Source organism: Anas platyrhynchos, chromosome 3 (genome assembly GCF_047663525.1).
Source record: "Anas platyrhynchos isolate ZD024472 breed Pekin duck chromosome 3, IASCAAS_PekinDuck_T2T, whole genome shotgun sequence".
In the NCBI taxonomy this organism is placed as follows: domain Eukaryota; kingdom Metazoa; phylum Chordata; class Aves; order Anseriformes; family Anatidae; genus Anas; species Anas platyrhynchos.
In genome coordinates, this window is record NC_092589.1 from 42,489,269 (window position 1) to 42,513,224 (window position 23,956).

General features: G+C 39.4%; 1 protein-coding gene across 5 annotated transcripts in view; it reads right to left on the bottom strand.

Annotated features, from left to right (window-relative positions):
- Window positions 1–23,956, bottom strand: part of EML4 (EMAP like 4) — a 203,683-nt gene that overhangs the window by 118,008 nt on the left and 61,719 nt on the right. The gene's annotated exons all lie outside the window — the stretch shown is intronic.

Here is a 23,956-nt window from a genome sequence, read left to right on the forward strand (position 1 = left end):
CAAATAAACATGAACAAAAAGATTCACAAAAAGGCAACATTGGATGTTCATATTCCTCTCTGTTACGACTTATTTCAACATTGCTTACAATCTAAATAATTCTTGTTTTACTTTGGCAAAACAGAACAAAATTAAATGTCTTGCTTGAATGATTTTGGTAGAAGAATATGTTGTCTTTAAAACAATTTCAAGAACAGGAGGAAAAAAAGTGTGTTTACCAAAGACTTTGTTCTCCTTTATATTACAAACTTTAATGGAAATACAGATTTGAAAAAGAAGTATTTTCACAATTGCTAATAAGGACTATGTAACCTATATTTGTATCTTCTTCCAAAATAGAATAGTGCTCAAATTATAAGTATTGTTGTACTTATAAAGACATTTATATTTAATGAATGCAAAGTCAAAAATACAATTATTCCTCAAAGTATCACTTATTCTCTTCAGGAGTGCATACATTTAGATTATTACTAAAAAAAAAGGGCATTAAAAACCACATAAAAAAGTCAGTTCTTGAAACAGACATCATAGGCAAAATTTAAAAAAAAAAAAAAAAAAGAAAAGAAAAAGTACTGTAAAAGGAGACATAAAGCATCCTTCTTAAGGATTTAAAACAACTTCTATTAAGACAGAGTAAGATCACACCACATTTTTCTGGCAGGGAGGTTTTGTACCTTTCTTTAAATAAGAGGATTATGACAGAAGTTAAATACAAGATATTGGACTGGACAGACACCAGCATGTTCTTGTACTAAAGGTCACTAAGTGTGTAGAAAGCTTTACTACAGGCTTTCCTATACAGTTGGTAAAAACAACAGTTTCTTTTATTTCAACTTTGTATTCCTCCTTCAGTTACAGTAAACTGATAATGCCAAGTGAATAATGAGTGATAATAAAGAAAACAATGCAATTGCTGTTGTTTTGTTTGGTTGTCTTTGACAAATGCGTGAATTGTCACATCTACTGCTTCAGTATATTGAACTATACTTCAGGTTGAAAAACTATACTTCTGCTTTACTGTGCTTCAGAATATATAACAATATTACAAACAAACAACACAAGAGCATTGTTTTGGTTAAGATGCTGTTCACTCACTGGATTTAAAGAATATTTTTAAAGAATCTAACAGGAAAAAAACACACACGGGTAGATCTTACTGAGATCAGTTGCAGAAAACAACTTGAATTGTAATGTTTACTGCTTTCATGAGCACATTCTCCATGCACACACACATGCACAATGATTAACTGCCATAATTCAATGCAAACAGTAATAAAAGCTTTTCTTCTCCCTAAGTAGAGAAGTTAAACACCTTCCTTTCGCAAGCTTCAAAAGTATGCATTGAGATAACACTGACATGAGGCCTCCTCATGCCCAAGAAAGTACTTTGCATCCATGACATATGGACTTTGAAGCACGAGTTTTCTGCTTGAACATGCCTACAAAAGCAATTCACATGTCAAGTATTTATACACACATACCTGGGTAAAAAATTAACAAATACAGTATAAGTCCAGTAGGCATACAAAGTGCTTTGCAGACGTACTCTGTAACATGGTGAACAAGAGTAACAATACTTGCTAAGAGCACACTGAAGTTTAAAGACCCTCTGAAAACATTTAACTCCACTTATTGCTCATTAATGGCAATTGGTTAGGATTTAACCTGAGCATCAAAAGAAAAGTTATTTCCTTGTGGGGAATTATGGACCTATCTGTACAACAACACATGGCGGCATAAACACCAGCCACCATCTGCTAGATTAGATGGGTCTCCAGCATGATATACCAAAATATCCACACCCCACTTACAACTCCTACATCATCTCTTGAAAACTTCACAATGGATCTCATAAATCTCAAGGACTGACAAGAAGACCTAATGTGACATGAATGAAAAAAAGAAGGGGAAGTGAATGAATGACACCACCAAGGAAATGTTCCTCCAGCCTCTGGAGGGCTTCATGACCTGCATGCAGAGGTCGTAGGTCATGCATGTTGTAGGGCTGTTCTTCAGACAAACACTGCCAGGCTGGAGAGAACACTGGTACACCTAACCAACACCATGTTTCTGAAAGCAGTCAGTATTTGCTTCTTCATTTATGTCAATGACACATTGAGAGACACTTGCTTCTGAAAAACAAACAAACAAAAAAACTCAGAAACATGCTTATGCTGAGAAGTGTGATAACTATAGTTTTCTAAAAATTGATTATTTACTGTAACACCTAATTGTTTCCTATATGAAAATCTAAACCATCTCAATTCTCAGGAGAATTTTCTGCTTTAGTAGTCTCTGCAGGAGATGTGTTTTTTAATGTAAACATTAATCCTGTGAGAACAAGGATAGAGAAAAGAGAGTGGGTGGGAGTATTTCCTTTTCCTTGGATTTAGTTTCACCAGCTGCTCATTGTTTACAGGCGATGTTCTACCTTTCCATTGTTTCATACATTTCCCCCACCCCTTTTCTTGATCCCTTAGAGGCAAGCACTTAGATAAAGCGATCTATTTTCCTCCCTGTAGTTAAAATTTGGTTGCCCAACTCTGGATTTATTTAAACCAAGGTCCAGTTTTGATATGCACACTCATGTCTGTCCTGCTTCCTTCCTTCACAAGACAGTAATTAAACCTCTGTAAATCCTCTTAGTCCAATGTGATTTTCTTGTCTCCTTGTCACTCCTTCTTGTTGGTTCATCAGGTTACCCTGTGTTTCTTGGTAAGCTTGGCTGGTCTTAACTAGATTAAATAACTGACTATTCTTACACAATTTTTGTAATTTCATCATGCTACTCATATTGAAGGTAAAAATGCACATTTGTGGAACAGAGCAACCCCTTCATCCTTAAATTCTACTGGAACTCTTTGGCATATTCAGCTGGCCATGACATCTTCTTACGTGAGTGCTTCACTGCACCAGACTGAATTACTCTCAGACTGTAGAATGTTAAGTAAAGAGATATTTGTTCTTATTAACCAGACAAAACAAGCAAAGCTCACAGAACTGAAGTACTCACCACCACAGCCCCATCTACTTTTTCTTTTAACTACCAATTAGAAAAGGAACCATTTAATTTACTTTCTATATTTGTAAGGTGACACATTACAGCGCAGACCATCTGCTTCACAGACCTATCACCCTTCTGGTTTCCCTCCCATACATTTATCTCAAGTATTTTATGACGTCTTGTACTGGGTTGAATTCCCCTTTTCTGAAGGATCCCTTCCCTGTTGACTCAGTCTTGCTGCATTACTACTGGCTTCCGTTTTTCTTTTCTGTTCCCACCTCCCCCCCAAGATGTGTCTTCTCTCTGAGACTAGATGTTACTTAAACTTTTATGATTTATTTTTTTTTTATGATCTAAATTCAAGTTTCTTTCCTTCCTAAGTTAGAGGCATGCCATCAAGAATTTGTCTGAAGGGGTAGGAGGGAGGGAAATAAATCTTTCCTCCACAAATTCGCTGGGCTTGTTTGGGCTGGCATCAGTTATCAGCTCAGAGCTTCCACCTTAGCTGTATTTTTGCCTATTATTTATGACAATTGGGCAACTATTAACAGCCTTGATGTTCACAACAAAACCACATATTGCCTGTACTAGGACTGACAAACATCATGACTTAGTTTCCTTTGTCCATTACAAAGATTTTCAGAACATTTTTTAGTCCGAGCTAAACTTTAGCTTTAAATAAGCAAAAGGTGTGGGGGTGGAGACAGACCTTTTTAAACTGCTAACTGAAGTGTTTAAATCATGGCTGACACATCTAACTTTAAATAATTACAACTGTTGTAATAGAATTTAGCAAACCGCAGTCAGGTGTCTCTATTTACTGCATAAAAAGGAAGGCATTCAAAACCAAGGGAACCTGTTAAAGCATGTTGTACAGCTTAGCTCATCTTTCCAGATCAGTAATACCAAAATCCAACAAATACCTTTTAATGCAGAATTGTATTTAAAAAAAAATAAAAATCCTTTGGTGGAGGAAAAAAAAAGTCTTCCTCCTTCATACCCTGAGTTATAAGAAACACAGAATACCTGAATACTACAGACTGTACCTGTAGTTTTGAATGACAATTTTAAATCCTACAGCTAACCAGAGTCAGGGTAAAAAAAACCTGATGTACACCACAAGGAATAAGAAAACAAAACACCCTAAGGCACACAACTTTAATTACACCTCTGATATTATCTGTATCAGTAATCATCTAATGTTGATTGTATAGATAGAGCTTGTTTATTTTTAACAGACCTTGTACTGTACATACAAAATAGAGGTACAGAGCCCTGGCCTGTGATTAAGCCCCCTAGAACACAAATTTATATTAAATTCAAGCAACAAGAATGAAATTAATTTTATTTCATTTTAACTGCAGTCTAGCAGAGCTCCTCACAGTATCAAGATATCATTAGATATAATTTCCAGCCCACACATTTATACTTACTATTATTATTAAATACAGCAGTAATTTATTACTATTTATCGGAACTAATTGTAACTTCACACTCCCATATGTAGTGATATCTGGAGATCTTTAATTATTTAGAGACCTTTAAAATCAATTTTGTACTTTTTAGTCTCCTCTGTGAACCACAGTCAAGTTCCAATTTTAATTCACGTTCAATGATTCACATGAAGAAAATAATCATAATAAAAAGCCTCAATTTATTACCCCAGTTCACTTTGTCAGATGTGCCAGACTGTTTTACAAAAGCACAAACAGTAAAGGCAGCCCCCCCATGCAAGCTTTTTAGGCATGCATACTCCATCCTTCAAAACACCTTATTCAGGACTCATTTCTAACATTTTAGAGGGTAAGGACCTTCTGCCCCATGCCTATACATTGGAGAAGAGAGACCTTTTTAAAAAGTATTCCCTGCATATTCCCTGCTTTTGAGATCATGAGCAAACAGCCTAGGTACGAGTGTAAGCTTCTGCCCTGCCACTCTGCAGTATTACAATAGCACCACAAAACATTTCACTTGCTTCTTCACTGTTGCCTTCCAAATTGAATGTAATCCTGCTTTATCGAGAACAGGCATTACACAATGAAGTACCTCCCCAAAGCAACTCATAGCACAGGCTGTCGCTACCATCCCCAGACACTTTCTAAATGTAAGCCAACACTGCAACATGTACTCAACGACTATTTCAAGCAGGCAGGTCCCTGGAACGAGAAGGGTTCAGGTATTTGCCTGCATTATTCCTTTCATTGTTGCAGTCCCAGGGAAGGGCCAGATGATGATGAGGGCTGAACCACATAAAGCACAGGTAGCCAGCGGGAGCTGTCCTAGCTGGACCTGCAGAGCTGATGGACAAGGTCCACTGCCCAGCCACGGCTGCTTTCAAATGGCCCAGGAGCAGCCAGGGGACGTATCCTGCTCAGAAAGTTCCAGCTGTGGGGATGGATGCACCAGAAGGAAAGCACTGGCTTGGCAACAGTGCACATGAACTTGCGGTTCAAGGGTCTGTCTTAATGGAGGCAGAATTACATTTCCATTGCTTATTCTTCTTAACAATGCCATTATTGTTACTTTACACCTAAAAACTCAGTGAGAAAGAGCACAGAAAATAAATCACTGCCTCAAATATAGGAGCTAACAGCTCATTTATGTAATTTCTACTTTAATCTTAAGTCTCCAAGCTAAGCCTTAAATGTTTAGGTCAATAGCTACTTAGCCTACTGGGAACACCATTTATGTTCTTTTTTTAAATATCAACTACATTCAAGCAAAACATAAAACTCACCAAAGCAGAGAACAAAAATATTATTCTACAACTAAAGCAAAACAGAAAAGAGGAATGTCTGGTTATTTTTAAGCACCTCTATGGAAGTTGTACAAGATACTTCATACTGGCAGTTGCTTTGGTCAGCTCAAGAGGAGAGTACATGCAGTGATACACAATCAGTATTTTCTGGAAAGATGCATTTATTACTGAATCTCCAGAAGTTGCAATCAAGAGATTCTGGCTCTAGCACACAGAAGTAGAAAAGACTTTCAGATCAGTCACAGAATCACAGAATTTCTAGGTTGGAAGAGACCTCAAGGTCATCGAGTCCAACCTCTGACCTAACGCTAACAGTCCCCACTAAACCTGTTACAGTCCTGTTACAGCAAACTAAAACAAAAGCCTCATAATGGGCCTTTCCCTAAAAAGGGTTCATTTTGCTCCACTGCCACCATTAGAAAAGATGTTAGAATCTGTTTCAGTATTGTCCCAAACATCAACAAGTGCAACAATCATTTAAACTGGGAAAAGTTTAAATGCACCCTTAACACAGCTCAGCAACACCTTTTAAAAAAGGTGTCTCTTCCCCAAACAGACAGTTGAGTGTTTGAATTTCTTCCACATCATTGACTGATAGCCCCTTCCCTGTGTCCCTTTCTTACCTTTTTTTGTGCTGACCCATAAACAGGCAATGCATCATTTCCAAAGTAAGCAAATGCTGCAAGCCCCTTCTATTCTCCGGAAATCTAACAATGCCAATACAGCTGTATAGGATTTCACTCGTTTGTTTTTTTTGTTTGTTTGTTTTTTTAAAAGTACATCTTTTAACTTTAAACATACACCTAACACATCCATTCTCCAATTCTTTTTCTTGGGGGACAAAGAAACCAGAGAAGTACACAGACACCTAACATCCTTTTCAGAGAGCATTTGTGTAATTAGATGAGGCCTCAACTCACAGCAACCAAACTCAAAATACTATATTTTAGTTAAAGCTAACACCACCTTTTCTTCCCACTCGCTTCTCACATGAACCGTTATTAACCTTTTCTTTCAGCAAGAAACTGCGAGCAAGCTTGCTTTGCCCCAAGTTATTTGGAGTCACCTGTTACTCACACCTTTTCACGGCATTTAGATTCTTTGCTATCTTCTGTGCAATTTAATCTGCCCGTGAAGCGCATATCCTCCTGAATTTAGAACAAAACATAAACATGGAAGTGTTACATCCCCATCTTCATGTGTTACCTGGGAAGGGATAAATAAACCAGATTACCACTGTGAGGATAAAGAGACTGCACTGGTCAAGGCACTCAGGTTTATAAAAGAAAGGATGTATTGGTCCAATGGACACTGCCCCTAGAAGAGCTGCACTGTCCTGGCATGAGCCAGCAGCCCTCCGTTGCTGCACTGCCCCAAACCAGCGTGTCTATTAACATTTTCTTTGGGCTGTCACCTAGCTTCTTCATTACACTTCCCCCAGAAAAAACCTGTACAGTGAATGCAGCTTTCTACAAATGACCTGCATGTGTGTGTGTGTACATGTCAAAGGGTGGTTTTATTTAGTTTGGAGCAGTTAAACTTGTCAGGAGACTTCAGAATATCAGCTAAAGGAGACATGTTCTTGCTCAAGACATTAGTTTAAGCATGCTGAAAACTGATGCAACACACAAATGTGCATCTTCTTTTATTATTTTTAGCACGGGGATCCACCTCCCCACTGCCCCAAGCTACACGTAGGGAATATTCAAATAATCTTCCTGTAAGCAAGCAGGAATTGTACATGCTTACTAAGCAGGGTAATTACCACTGTCATTACAATACATGGTAATCATGCATGGCCTCAGATGGTTAAACAAGCACCTTTGGAGATTTGCCACTGGACTTTCAAGGCACACACAGTGAAAAGAAAAAAAAAAAAAAAAAAAAAAAACAGTTTTTCTAACTACTTAACTGGAAGTGAAAATGGCAAGGCTAATCACAGCTGTCACAGCTTCATGCAACTTGATCCACTAACAATGGGAAATATCGAGACAATGCAGACATGGGAGGCTTGCTATCACTCACAAAAAACAGACTGGAATAGACTGCAAGGTAATTTCCCAGCTCATAGAGCAAGTGCCCATTTGGTATCTTCAAATCCTGCCAACAATCCTTGCCAGCAAGTTGTTTTAAACACCTGCCTGCACCTGGGGAAATGAAGAAATGCAGCTGCTAAGCCCTGGAGCACAGCAAGATGTGGTGGGTGCTGATCACACAGAAGTCAGCGAGTAGATGTCTTAAACTGCCTTTCAATTCAGCTACAACCTTGTTTTTAATTCATTTTTTTCTTCTATTTTCACTCTAGCTATGTTCCCAATTTCTCTGACAGCTTCCAGATATCCCTTGATGTAATTCACAGAAAAAAAAAGTTGTTTTTTTGTTTTGTTTTGTTTTTTTTTCCATATTAGGTTTTTCATCCCCCTTCACAAATGAAGTTTTGTCTTCTTTCAGCACAATATTCACTGAATGCAAAATGTCATGCGGTTACGGACTAACCATCGGCTCCAGACCTGCTTTGTCTGCACAGTAGGAAATGCTAAGAGCTCCTGCATTACAGAACGGGCATTAGGCAATTCCAGATGAGACCACTGCATACCAGGAAACTTACAAGTCACAGTTTCCAAACACAAACTTTTGCCTTATGTTTCAGCAGCTTACAAAACAACAACAACAAGAAAAAAAAAAACACACCACAATCAAAATGTCATCACCAGATTTCTTCCTCACAAGGTATTACAATCTGATGTTTTTAGAGACCAAGTGCTTTAGTTCGAATCTATTGCCTTATTTCTGCTGAAACCACAGAAGCTGCTAAAATTATGCAAAGCTCTGAATTAAAAAACAAACACAACACCAACAAAGCATATCTACAAGAACACTACCAGTTACCAAAACCAAATAAAAACAAAACACATTATATCCTCAAAAAATGTGTAATAAGAATCATGCATTTAAGGTTCTGTATCCTGGAAGGTACTGGGGTGTTTTTGGAAGACCACAATAAAAGCTTCTAGTGATTATCTTTCTCAAAATTGCTACTAACATTTAAACCTATGCAATTGACAAAAAGGGTACAATATTTATAACCTGCCAGTAACATCAAAGAAAAGTATCAGAAAGACTCACACCATGCTAACAATGCCCTCTTAAAATAAAATAATGTACGGAACCCCACAGGCAATCTGATAATTTCTTCCTGTGGAATTTAGTTTGAAGCTGCAAATTCCCACTGCCACACCTGGCTGAATCTGTGGAACCACTCTGTCCAAAGTCAGTCACGCTAGCTCCATCAGCCAACACCAGCTCTCTCAGCCTTTCTTCATAGGAGAGCTACTCCAACCCTCTGGTCATATTTGTGGCCCTCCTCTGGACTCATCCTAAGAAGTCTGTGTCCTTCTTGTGCTGGTGGCCCCAGATCTGGAGGGCTCCAGGTGGGGTCTCAGAAGAGCAGGACAGAGGGGCAGAGTCACCTCCCTTGCCCTGCTGGCCACGCTGCTTTTGATGCAGCCCAGGATATGGTTGGCTTCCTGGGCTGTGAGCACATATTGCCAGATCATGGTGAACTTCTCATCAACCAACACCCCCAGGTCCTTCTCCTCAGAGCTGCTCTCAATCCATTATCTGTCCAGCCTGTATTTGTACTTGGGATTGCCCCAGCCCATGTGCAGGACCTTGACGTATGCCCCCTCCTCATATCCCCTGCCTGTTCTTCCTAAAAAGCCTGTATTTTTCCATTCCAACACCCCAGTTATGGAAGCCATCCCACAGTCATGGGTACCATCCCATGTTCAAACCAATGCTGCCACAGTTACCAAATTACTAGTAGTTATTAGAGCAGCAATTCAATTCTCCAAAACTGATTAAAGGTGTTTAAAGAATCTTGTTCTGTCAATCTGACAGAAATTTAAAAATCAAGTTAAACTTCAAATTAATGCTTACACATGGGCGCATGCACCCCACAGTCAACAGAACTACTTAAAAATTAGCTGTCTTCTGCAGATGAACTAGCTATAGATTTGTGTCAGAAACCTGAAGATTGCACATGATCTTGACTAAGTCAAAAGAAAGACCATGATTTCCAGTTTCATGTATGTATATTACGTTACAGTATTTTATGTATTTTATTATCCACAGCTGGATAATATTCAGGCAACACGTAGAAAGGAAAACATAAATAGAAACACACCACTCACTTTCCGCACCTACCACTGCTCCCAACAATCAAAGTAAATAAAATAAATCACACACCTTCCATTAATTTTCAAGACATGCTAAGCTGCCAGCTGAAATAGCTCTCACTTTTTCCTGTGTATTTGGTAGGGGATTCATTTTAAGAGTGTGACTACTCCTCAAGGTATGACAAGCGGGCTTTTACTCAAAGCAGAAGGCATTCTTCTCTCTATTGTAAGTATTCCTGCTGGCATCAATCTATTCCTCCAGCACCTTAAGCAATAGAAGATCACGACTTTATTCTGTGCTTCCAGCAAACTTAAGGATTTAAGAATAAAAGGTCAATGTATCTCCAGTCTCTTTTATATTTGACATGTCAATAACTCATACTAGTGCCATGCACAGCTGTATAAACTCATACATAGAATGGATTTTTCCAAATTCACGGCAAGAATTTTAATTAAAAAAAAAAAAAAGACTGTATTTGGAGAGAAAGTGTTACCTAGTTTGATCATAACCTTCAAACAAATTGTATCAACACTTAAGTGATTCTTATGGGAATTTTCTATAGCAACATATGTATTTTTTGCTCATTTAAGAACACTAGTTCTGATCTATGACACAATTTTCTTTTGCAGGTGATGTTCTGACCATCAAATTTGATAATAAGTGAGTTGCGGAATAATGAAAAATAATGTTCACTCATCATAATGTGTCATTAAAGAGATTTTACATAGACATTTAATTCATCTACCAAACACTTGCGTGCTTGCAAAGCCAACATGCTTCTGTATCTTTTGACAATAAATGCTACTTGGCACAGTTAAAAGGCATGCAAATACATCCTTGTTATTGTGCAAACTTTTTTAAGTCCAACTCAAACAAAAAAAAAAAAGAAAAAAATGTGCAAATAATAATGGATCTAGTGAGGTTAGCAAAATGAGCATACTGACTAAAGGCACGACAGTAGGATTTTACCTTAATTACACACAGGTATGTGTGCATATTTGAAATAATAGATACTAATTTGAACTTAAGTACCTGTCAATACTTTCTGTGTAGTCCAAAGCAGTAGAGAATAGAAGCATCTCTAAAATGGCAATACTTCCCAAAGATGCTGCAATACAGAGATCTAGTATGACATAACCGACGCATATACTTGGAACATTTTCCTGTATCACAAACAAAATCCCTCTTACACCTCCCCCCATTTCCGTCCCCTTTTTCCCCCAGTGCCCACACCTGGTGAACCAGACAGCTGTGCTGCCAAACCCATGAGGTGTGCTGTACAGCAACAGCCACACTGCATCTGCAGAGCAGCACAACCAAGCTCACAGCTTCTCCCCTCTGCAGTACAGCTGTTTTTAAGGAACAGGAATTTCCGACTTCTGCACCAGGAGTTAAGCTCACTATCCTAGTAAGCACCAGTCATAAAACAGCAGATCACCATGGGCTGCAATTAATTTTTGGAGGAGGGAAGGGGGATGGAGAGGGAGATGGCAAGGAAAAGGAGCAGGAATGGAGGTGTATAACCCCCACACCCAAGAAGGAAGGACTGTCATACAGACCCTCAGATCCTTCGGATGGGATGGCTGGGCTGAGCCCTGCAGCCTTCCAGCACAGGGCTGTGCTATGCTCAAAACCCTTCCTCTGCACAGCACTTTCCCCCATTCGCAGCTACATTCCTCATGTTTGCATGGTGGGAAATCGCTCCACAAAGCTCACACACATCAACCGTTTCTGAGCTGGAAACATGTTCCCCCATCCCCGTTCTCTCTGTAGCAAGTTCACTGCTCAGTATTTTTCAGCTGCGACTTCCTAACACCCGCTATGATGTCTGGCTGAACAGAAAGCAATCCTCTGGCAAAATGTCAAACACAACAGCCTTGCAGAATACAGCAAAGAAACGTGGAGCCCTGCAGCAGAGGAACAACCCCACAGAGCAATATGGGCTGGGGTAACCAAGAGGGATTTGGGTGGGCAAACCGAACAGGAGCTGGCATGGCACCCTTAAAGCAATTAAGGCTGACCACACATTCTGCATGAGCAGCAGCAGAAAAAAGTGCAGCCAGCAGGTTGGCAGAAATGATTATTCCCTTCTGGATGGCAGCTAGATGTGTGCAGTTTTGGGGTCTCCCTGTACAGCAAAGACTGACCAACCAGAGAGAGCCCAGTCAAGGACTATTAAGATGGCAAGCAGGCTGCAGCATGTGATGAGCTGTGACACCAAGAACAAGCTTGTTCAGCCTACAGAAAAGACAAAGAGGCATTTAATTTTCATCTTCACTACCTCAGAGGAAAGAGGTTATAGAGAACAGAGTGCCAAACTTCTCAGAGGTACACAGCAAAGAGGTGTGCATGAAGCAAACATCACAAATAGCAACGAGGGAAATTTTAGCTCAGCAACTTGTTTTAGTGCTTAACCATTCTTAATGCATATTTGTTTTTTTCCTTCACATCCAAAGAAGTTACAGCATTTCCATTCTTGGAGACGTTCAAAACTCAGCTAGGGCAAGACCCCAAGTAAGACAATCAGTTTTGAAGCCAACGCTGATAGGGGCAGAGGGGTCTTGGTCCATATGGCTTCCAGAGGTCCCAACCTACACTTTTCAATGATTCTACAATCTATTCTCGGAGGTCATGCTTAGTATAGGATTACAAATGTAGTATAACAACAAGCCAAATATACTGCCAGCCAAAATGCAAGAGTAGAAGGTCTGCGCTAGTCTTTTGACATAGCCTTGTCAGCAGACGCTACAAAAGGTTGGCTCAACACTCACTCTTAAGGGCAATGATGAGACAGGGAAAAAAAAATTACAGTTTTTCTGACATATCCATACATAGGGACATCTACATAGAATCATAGAATCATAGAATATCCTGAGTTGGAAGGGACCCTTAAGGATCATCAAGTCCAACTCTTGACACCGCACAGGTCTACCCAAGTTCAGACCATGTGACTAAGTGCACAGTCCAATCTCTTCTTAAATTCAGTCAGGCTCGGTGCAGTGACCACTTCCCTGGGGAGCCTGTTCCAGTGTGCAACCACTCTCTCTGTCATACTTTTCCACTGCTTACCCGTAAGCAACAGACAAGAGGTAACAAAGAAGCTGGCAGTACAGACTTGACAAGGAACATACATCTGGGACAAACGATAAGTAGTCTGAAATAGAACTTTTCTTTCTAAAATGCCCTCTATTGTTTTACTGCCACCAGATCCTGTTCTGAAGTCACAATTCAATGACTAATTTATCATTGTTTCAACAAATTTGGTGTCACTTATTAAATATGCATGTATCACCTAATTTATCTGCATCAGAAATACTTCACTGTGGAAAATGTTCAGATAAACCCAGGGAAATGTAATAGCTAGCCAAAGTCACAATAAAATAAATATATAACAAACCATCCAAGGAAAATAGATTTCTGTAACAGCTGATGCAACAAACTTTGCTCCAATGTACATGTCCTCCTGGTGTCTCACAGAGGCAGTATTGCTGTGTTTGGGAATTGAGACTGGACACGGAGGGCCAGAAATTCAGCTGATGTTAATCAACAGAACTCCATCAGAGAGAGAGGAACAGTACAGAGTTACACTTGATATTACCCAGCCTGCTGTGCTTTTGTTGTGTTTACTGAAAAAAAAAAATCTGTAAAGCCTGTTATGGTAACTTCAATTGTTGGTGGACAATCCTCACTACAGAAGGCCTGCTAAGGAGGAGAGGCTGTTCTCTCAATGTGTGATAGCTTAAATTGGAAGTGAATGGAAGCATACTAAGCTTTCAAACAATGTGAATCATTCTGTTCTACACATGGAATACAAATTATTTTTTTTTCTAATAACAAAATGAAGATATTGCATGTCTGAAGTACCTGTTAGCTTTAGGAGACTAACTGAAATTTACTTTTAAGTCTGGAATCCAACCATAACTTACTTTTCCCAGCAAGGTGAAATGAGTAACAGAAACCTACATAGGTAAAAAATGTAGGATCCACTGCACTCAGTGGATATAAACCATATTGAAGGTGTTATCTATTACACATACACATAACATAGGTACACAACAACTAAACACAAATGAAAATTCAGCCATAAAGGAGAAAGCATAAGCATTTAGAATATCAAAGGCTTAACTCAGCAGTACAAAGGTAGAGATGCCCAGCATAGATCTTCCCTTTTCTTCAGGAATAATGTTGAGAGATGTAACAGAATTCTGAATGAAGAACTGACACTTGCTCGTTTCCTCACTGAATTCATGATGTCCAATAAGGAGCTTTGCTTCAGGGACAGTGAAGATTTTCAAGAGATTTAAAAAGGAACCCGAACCTTTATATACAAGAACACAAACACACTCTGATCTTGCTGTTATCCATGACTACAAGGGCACACCTCAACCAGGCTAATGAAAATGCTATTTTCATACCAAAACTACTATTTTGAAGGCAGGTCCAGTACTATAACTCACAAAAATACTGATCCTCACAGCAATGGTGCTTAAAGTTACGGTCATTTACAAACAAGAAGCCCACAAACAAATTGAGGAGACAGTTGACCAGGCATAGGTAAAAGTAATTTTAGAAGTTGCAATACTGACAGTTCATGCAATAAAAGGAGAAGGTTCGTAATTTAAATAAATAAACAGACAAATGGGGAGGTTGAGACACACTGCAGAGAGAGGGTACTCAAACATTGGTAAACACATCAGTACTGACATTTGGAAAACATAGCCTTTATTATAAGAGCTTCTACGTGAGCTATACAAAAGCTACTGAATTTGGTGCAATTTATCTATGCAAGAAAAAAGAAAAAAAAGGAGAGGAAACTAGTGAAAGTTCCAAGTTTCCTGAGACATCTGACAAAATGAGGACCATAGAATGTATTGAATTGGTACTGCTGGAATACCATAAAAAACATGGGAAAGACATTAAATGTTAATCTCCTTACCACTCTCGCAGAATTGCAAATTAACACTTTGAGCATTACATCTACTTGAAGCAAAACCACCTACACTGATCATATAAGCAACGCAGATTAGTTCCAGCAGGTTTTGCTATCTCCTGAATTGCAAAGAAATAAATATAAAAATAACCCAACTAACATGTCTGCAAATTGGCTAACAAGCAAATAATAAATCCTGTATGCACAGATGTAAGGGGGAAAAAAAAACAACACACGCTGAAGCCTGTAAAGCAAGTGTGGCAGAGCTTGATCAGTGACTAAAGATGCCAACACTTATCAGTTTCCAAATTCCTGTCTGTGTGCTCGTAAAGTGTCATTTACGAAAATGCATTCTAAGTGAATGAGAGGCACTTCATGACTCAAGAGAGTGCAGCATCAGAAATTCAGGATTTAAATAGGTACATCTTAGTTAAACCATTTAGAAAATAGACTAAACTTAGACATTTGAAGAAAGTCAGCAGTCGTGTCTCATGTTGGTGTCATGATTCATTAAACTTGGAAGGTCAAACAGACTAGAGGTTTCTTTGTGCTTACTGGAAGTATCAAGAAAACTGAATTACACAACTGCAGACTTCGGTCCCCCAGGGGTCTCCATATGTCACTCAAGTTGTTCTTATTTGGACAATCAGAGACCACCACAAAAAGCTGGTGAAACCACTGTCTAAACCAGTTAAGGAAACAAAAATGGGAACATTTCACAGTATGCTTCTATATATTTAAGTGCTATATGGCTATTGCCTTATTAAAGTTTGGGGCTTTTAACTCACCACTTTAGGATTGCAACCTGTGAATACCTTCCTGTGGGTAACTTCTAAACAACTGCAACTCCTTTTCTGAGCAATTTGACTGATTTTTTTCAGCGAGTTTTTGCAGAATCAGGAACATGCCTACCATTTTCCTCTTCAGATATCTCAAACTAAAAATTTCAAACACTTATCCAGAAAGAGCAAAGAAATCAAAGGGATTTTTCAGAATGTGTATTTTTCAGCAGTAACACCTTTATCTATTTATAAATATATTTGTGCCAGAAGCCTTATTTTTTTTTAATAAACCAGAGAAACTTCTCTATGAAATTAACTCTATCACATTCAACTATGTCATTCAACAACAGAAGAAAATAAATCATTTAAAATACCCTAGATTTTTATGCAATGCAAGCATCTTATCTTTCAGCACATTTTGGTTACTGCAATTGCCTGTGGCAACTCAAACTATGAAGTGAGACCACATAATACTTGAATAGCATAAAAATTACTACTTATTTTAAAAAAAATGTATTCACGTAGCAGCTTTTGCTCTATAAGAGAGGACAGTATGGATCATCAATTTGTAATAATATTTGGCATTTCTTTAACTAATCTCAAGTAAATAAAAATCCCACCTGTCATCTCTGCCATCTCCCTGTAAGAATTTGAAGGCATTGGCAACGCTTTTTAATAGTCCCTAACACATCCTCTCCTCCCTATGATTTGCCTTCAGTTTTACATAGATTAACATATTTTAATTCTATCTTTAAGCATTTACTTAGAGATGTAAGTTTGTCTGTTGTATTCTGTTAGCCCACATTCACCTGGGGGAGGCAGCTTCACCTCCTGTTATAGCACCCCCTTTCCTTTTTCCAAATTTTCATTCCTCATAGCTCTAGTAAATTACTTCCACATGGGCCTGTGCTCTTCATGCCTGATTTCTAACCAAAGGCTATTCCTGTGGAAACATGCAGAGTAACTGGCTCGTCCATTTCTTGTTTTGTCTATACCCCACACACATTTTCTTGGTGCTCTGAACAGAAAAATTGGTGCTGATGTAACCAGTCTACAAATTTCTGCTCCAAACACAGTTTATATAAGTTACTCCAAAATCAAAGGAGCACTCCCATACACTTACATCCCTAACAAGGGCAAAAACTAGAAGATTTTGCCGGCCTGCAACAATTTTGCTCAAGGGCTTGTGGCTCTTATGCAAAATACTGTCACCTTGCAGAATGATCTGAACCAATACTGTGAAGTAGCCGGATCCTACCAACCTTGTAGGAAATGTGAGGCCGAGGAGTCCCTAGAGAAGAAGGAACTGTTGGTAGGTGTGGTGACAGTGTCTTCCTGAAAGCCTGCTGCTACAGAGGAACAACCAGAGCTTAAAAAAAAAAAAAAAAATGCCAGTGTCTCTCCGGTGCCACATTAACAAACAAGCAAAGAGCACTGCACTGTATGTGTTCACCTTTGCGTGCCAAGGCAAGCTTTCCAGGTTAACTGATCACCAAGCAAGTCATCTTTAATGCTAAAATGAAAGGAATGGCAGTTAGGATTTCGCCCGCAGTGACATTTCAGAGGGGGGTCCTATAACAGTGACGATGATAACAACTCAAAGCCAAGTATTGCAAAAGTTAGTTCACTCCTTAGTTTCTCAAAGCAATTCCATGGAAATACCCTACCACTTACCCACAAGGGCTTGTGGACGTGTTTACATTCACTCACCAACTGAGATGCAATTAAGCCAACAGGAGTATCTAACTGCACAGAGCTGTTTTCACCTGCTTAGATGAAAGACCTGGGCCGCTTTTTATGAAAATGACAAAACCCCTTAAAATACAGAATTCAAAACAAACAAACAAACAAAAAATAATGGCTAAAGATGGCCACAAAGGCACATCACATTTCTGGCTATTCTTCCTAAGATGTTCTAAGCAATGTAAAGACTACTGTGTAAAAATGGGAAGAGCATGAGAAAATGCTTACCATTAGCAATCACAGTCCTCCCCATACTACTAAATTTTGCTCTACTTCTAATCCTGGCCTCCTTCCTACTGGCATTTCAGAAATAGCACTGTACAGCAGGTTCTGTACTCCAGAAGCTATTTTACTCGGTTGCACTTTTCCATGAACAAGATATAAAATACAATGCTTCTTGAGAAATCAGGGTAATTTCTCTCTTAAATTACATGCTCTTGTAACATGGGTAGAAGTTGATCCGAAAAAATTAAGTTGTTCACATTTTATTCAAGTTTACATTTATCGTAAAAAGGACCTATCCATGGTGTTTTTCTGTTTTCTTATGTTACGTACTGAAAATCAGCATTTTGCAGACATGAACAGCTAATATCTCAAAGCATGGACATAACCTCTTTACTGAACAACCAGTAAAAGTCATTGGGGCACTTTACCAAGGGTTTAAAGCTACAAGGCTCAAAAATATCCTATTTTATACTTCACGTGACTTCTGAATAATCAATTATCAATGTTTTTAGCCCTAAAAAGTAGTAAAAGAAGCATAAAGTTCTCACCCATGAAAATCAGTTTTCCAGATATGCTGATTTTGCAATTGTCACGGCCAAGACTAAATTCTCTATCTTCATGAAATAAATACAACACAAAGCACATAGCCTTTCTTAAACTCCAGAACTTGACTGTGACAGCAGAAATAAAACAAGGGAGGATGAAGATGAATAACCAACTTAGAACAAGCATTTTTGATGCCAAGCCCGTCATCCATGTTATTAATTAGTCACAGATGAACCTCATGTGATGAATGAATGAAATAAATGATGATGAATGAAATAAAGAATCCATTGACATGGATACAGTTAACATTTCCTATAACATTAACTTATAAAACACTGTTCAAACCTTGTGAGGAATGAGTAAATAAAGAACAAGGAACACACGAATAGACATGCTAAGGAAGACCAGCAGAGACCATCCCGTGTTACCAGGGGATATCCCAGTGCCTCATCACAAAGAATAAGCAAACAAGCAGTAACAAGGACCTGAAATGCAACTGAAGCATTCCCTACACGGATCAAGGATGATCAAGCTGCACAGAGCAGTAGGGCAAGAGAACTGGAGTGCTTATTAAAAACCACTCCTCAAGCAAGGAAGTCCCAAGCAACCTGAGACACAGGAACAACTGCAACTCCATTAACTATAATGTAAAATTGAACTTTTCCCACCTTGCCAAGTAAGCACAGATGCAATTATTGAGTCTGTATTTAACTGCTGCCTTCAACAAAATGAACTAGGCTTATATTTATTTCTAAGGCTCCTTTTGAAACAAATGGGTCTTTAAATGATCTGATAAACATGAAGTACCTTATTCTCTTTTGAGCAGGGAATCATTAAACAGAATAAACTGGCAAGCTCTCAAAGCACGTTTCTTTCAAAGCATTTGCAGGGTGCACTAGTGCTGGCAGCCAGAGTCAAGGTTGCAAAACAATTCCATTATAATATTGTTTTCAGAGGTCTGTAACTTTCTCAAATATTTACCTTTTTATTTGAAAGGTTTCACATTCACTGTGGGAACACTCTTGATAAGCATATGAATGCGCTTTAAAAAAATACATATTAAAAAATAATCACACACTAAAAATGTGATCACTTAGGGACTATATAATGATAACCTAAATAAAGGTCTATATAATAAATCTAAACCTAAGGCATCCCTGAATTGTGATAGTTCAGCTATGCAAGCAAATGCCTGGGGGGGAGGAGAGTGAGTAGGTGAATAGATTAGATTTATACACCTTGCAAACCAAATACATTCCTTCATTCCTTTGTTTTCTTTTGCTTGTACATCTATGAATTCACCAGTTTAAAAAAAAATTCTGAAGAAATTCAGTCCAAAACAATGAATTATAAGCCAGCAGACTTCCATCTGGATTTATTCAAAAGCACATATGGTCATATTTATAAAGTAGAAAAATTCTGCAATCTGATACTTATTCACCTTTCTTGTGATTAGCTAGCTGCTCTACAACATACTAGCTTTAGAATATGGAACTCACAATCTGGCCTTGTAAATGAAAAAAAAAAGTTACTAAGTTACTAATTTGAGGCTACTTCCATGCAATATACACATGCTAAGAGACAGAATTAATTTGGCTTCTTCTAGCACACAAAGGAGTGTAAAACCCAATTAAAATATGTACACAGTCCAGGTGAGAAAATATAACTACCATAACAAGGTAACAACTAGCAAATTGTGATGGATAGTAGGATGAATACATCATTAGCTGCATTCAAGTCCAAGGTTTGTTTGGCTCAAAAAATGTGATGTATTTATTTATAAATTAAGATTGCTGTATAAGTCAGCCTATGCTACACATTTCTTTTTCAGAAGGCACTGGAAAGGCAAATCCACTCCTGAAGACAGGAGCACCGATGTCTCTCTACCCATGCACTTTTTTGAAGACAATGCAGCAAGGAGAAGGAAGGGAAGGAGTACAAAAAAAGGAGAGGGAGAAGAAAGGGTATTAGTCTATGAGAGAGGAACAGAGATGTTTAACAGCACTCAACCGGCTCCCCAGATTGCTCAGTCACCATACCAAGCAGTTTTTCCTTCCTCACAGCATCAGCCCCATGTTCCTCCTCTGCCCTAAGCTACATTTCAATGAGGTATTTTTCACCTTTGGGGCTGAAGTGCGCCAGCTTCACCACATTGACAGAGAGGAGCTCCACAATGGTGAAGACGGGTCTTTGCAAACATTGACAGGACCACAGACTGACCACACTGGCCAGCACACAACAGCTTAGTGTCTTCTAATTTCTTCTCCCAAACTCAAGAGCTCTTCAAAACAGTAGAGGCACAGCATTTTACATATCTTTCCTTTCCAAACCACGGTTTCAGATTGTCTTCCCTCTCACTTCCAAGACCCATGTCTTCTGTCCTCCCAAGATATGATGACAATTTATCCTAATGGTAACCTCCTGCATAGCCATGAACAGCAATGCATCCAAGTCAAAAGCAACATGAGCACTACCTCCTGTGTCTGGGTTCCTCATGGAGGTCAAAGCTGAGCCTAGGAAGCTGAAAGTCTCAAAGCTCCTCAGAAAAGCTGCATGGCTTCTTCAGCATAACTTAAAGAATGGAAGTTACTGCTCTTGACGCAAGACATGGAAGAAAGCAGTTGCCATGAGATAAACTGTCTAGCCCAGCAATCCTAAATCATTAACTAGTCTTTCTTGTGTAAAAACATCCTCACCACCATGCTAATGGACATAGAGCTAATCCATCCCTTTAACCTTAACCATGTTATGTATGAGGTCATTTGGACTTCATGAACTCATCTTGCATTTTCTCACCCCTCCACCCTCAAACACAGCCATTAGCCAGCCTTCTTCCTGAAGAGGGTTTGTAAGAGTTGACAAGTTAAAAAAAAATACTAGTAACTAATACTTACTACTAATAATAATCATTTTCTTCCCAGGCTAGGAGAGCCTGGCTTTCAGGATCACCTCCAGACTGGGCTCAGCTTGCCTTGTGCCCAGTAAGGCACTGTACCACACAGATGAGCAACGCACAGTCCTGAAGGCAGCAGCATGTTGTTCTTCCTCCAAGGAGGAAGACTACTCTGGGTAGGCTACACCCAGAACTCAAGTCAGTCTGTTTTGCCCTCACTGCCAATTTTAGTAACGTTTTCATACAAACGGGAACAATGACATACTGAAGAACTATAAATACTGCCTGAAAACTAAGGCTGAACCTTTCCTAAATGGCTGAATATGAAGCTCCTCTGCAAGGCTTGTTCAAAAGGGAGCTGAAAAAAAAAAAAAAAATAAGCAGTATTCCTGTAAAAGAATGAAATGGCATTAACAAGATCACTATATGTAGCAGAATAGCTGCACTCCCTCTTAATAATAATTATGATAACTATTCTGTACGGCTTTCTACAAGATCAATAAAATACAAAGGCTGCTCTAGAAAGCAACACTGCATTCAGTTACAAAGCCAAAGCCAAGTTTCCTACTAGTTATGTTGACGCACACTGGGTTCAGAAAAATCTTCTCACTGATAAAGCAGACCATATACACCATACAGGTAAAACAGAGCATGTACAACAAGAAATCATTAACTTTAACAATGCAAAAACATACAAATCATCTGTAAAAGAAGCGGGAAATTTTCAGTGATCTGATGTCGCGCTTCCTTCTGAAGTTCCTGTTTAAAGTACGTAATTGATGCAATAAAAGTCCTTGGAAAAATTACTCATATCAAACAAAATAATCAAACCATAATGATTAACAAAGAATTAGACCATATTTTACAGTATAAAAACACTTTTCAAATGTAAGTGCTTTTAAAATACTATGATGCTTTGTTCTATGCTAAAAAAGTGTAGCCCTGTTTTACAAAAATTGTGTAAGATTTCCATAGTTAAAGTCATCTTTAAATGACAAAGAAAAAAAGAATCTGTAAATCAAAAACAAACAAACCACCAACAGAATTATAAGACCTTTTGGGAGCTCTAGAAGTATTTCACAAACATCAACAAAACAATTTCTTAATTCACTAACCTGTCCTTAAAACCAAGTAGAAACCTACTTTCAGTGCTGCAGCAGGTTGGGAAAAGGTCTTCCTGAAGCACACATGTAAAATTAAAGGAACAGAAAAGCCATATGGTAGCCATCATCTTATTAAAGAAGAAGAATGGTTCTTGTTAGAGGAGAACTGAAGAGACAATCCGTATTGGACTGAGCAGCCAATATGGTGCAGCAGCAGGAGCAGCAGCCTCCTTCTGCTCTCAGCAAGCTGGAAATGGCCCAGCAACATGTCAAGTTCTCGGAGAGTCAGTGCGATTCACTTTTCCGTTTCAAAAATATTGATGGTTAACATAGCACAAAAGCTAAATTGCTAAAACCTATTCTAACAGCTGCTTCCAGGAGATGGAAAATTGCTTGTATAACACTGAAATTGTCCAAAGTCAGCATCTGAGGAGGGCACAGATAGAAGAGTGATATCACTTGAAACAGCCCATTTCAACCAAGTAGAACAAGGGGAGAATGCTGTGCACCACCAGATTTAAGTTACCACCACAAGGTTAGGGACATGCTGCCAGGCAGCCCAAGCCAGCCACCAGCTGGAGCTGAGGAAAACACCAGTGCCTTTTAGAGACAACAAGGACGGCCTTCCCATTTCTCCTATTATTTTGTTTTTTAAACGCACAAAAAGAAATCCAAAATGCATGTCACCTCTAGTTCCCATCGCTCTCCCTAGCACAGCAGCCTTGCCAAGGATGACAACAGCGTTTGCTTTCTCTGCTGTCAGGCACACTGGCAGGATGAGCCTCTCCTCTCCCACTCAAGGGTGACAGTGTAGCTTTGCAGCTAACAGCAAAAACAGCCAGGGCCCACCTCAGCAGTTTTTCAGCAAAAACCTGAAGCTCAATGGCAGTCAGTGGAAAACTGGGGGTGTAACATTCCCCAAGGAATAAGAATTAAAACACAAAACATCCATACAGATACTAGGGGAGCGGGAGGGGTGTCTAAAACTTATATAGTGTTGGAAAGGCTAGGCATTTATAGTGATGAGGGCGATGTTACAGCAGCCTAACACAATAGGAAGAAATACGAGTTGCTCGGCAGAGCACCATTCCAGACAGCTGCAGCCTGTCAGCATCCCCGTGACACTTCCCAGAGAGTAGCCGAGGGTGGCTCCCCCAGCCTTTGATTACAGGCCTTCCTTCCAGGGGCAGACATCTGCCTCTCACTTCTCTACGACAACACCGCTTGTTCATGGCAAGCCAAAACTGTATTTAATATCTGATGATTAACATTACCCCTACACCATGCAAGCACACACAAGTCCCTGCTGTTGTACAAGCGGTCTCCAGCTTCCCCAAGCCACTGCTGAGGACCACATGTGAGGTGGGATTAAACACCTAGAGGCATGGCTGTCAGTTTGAGCGACATCTCGAGGGCTTCCCCCTGTCAGATCACCCCAAAACCCCACAGGGACCCGGCCCTGCTCTCCAGCACCTCCAGTGCCCACGTGGCACATGGCTCGAGGCTGCCGACCAGCAGCCTGGAGGAGGAGGTCAGGCACAACACATACTGTGCTCCCTGCAGGAGAGGGGACATCAGTGAACACACAAAGCCCATAGAACACGGTGTGACCTTTGTGGTGAAACACTTGTTCCTGTACCTACCCTCTGCAGCATAGAATGATGCAGATGTAAAGCAAAACCTGGCACGTGAGGCTGTTCAGCCAGTACTCTGTGTTAGCCCAGCGTCATTAAGGTGATGAAGACAAGTCAAGGGTGAACAGGAGACTCTTAGATGACATCAGCCCTACCCAT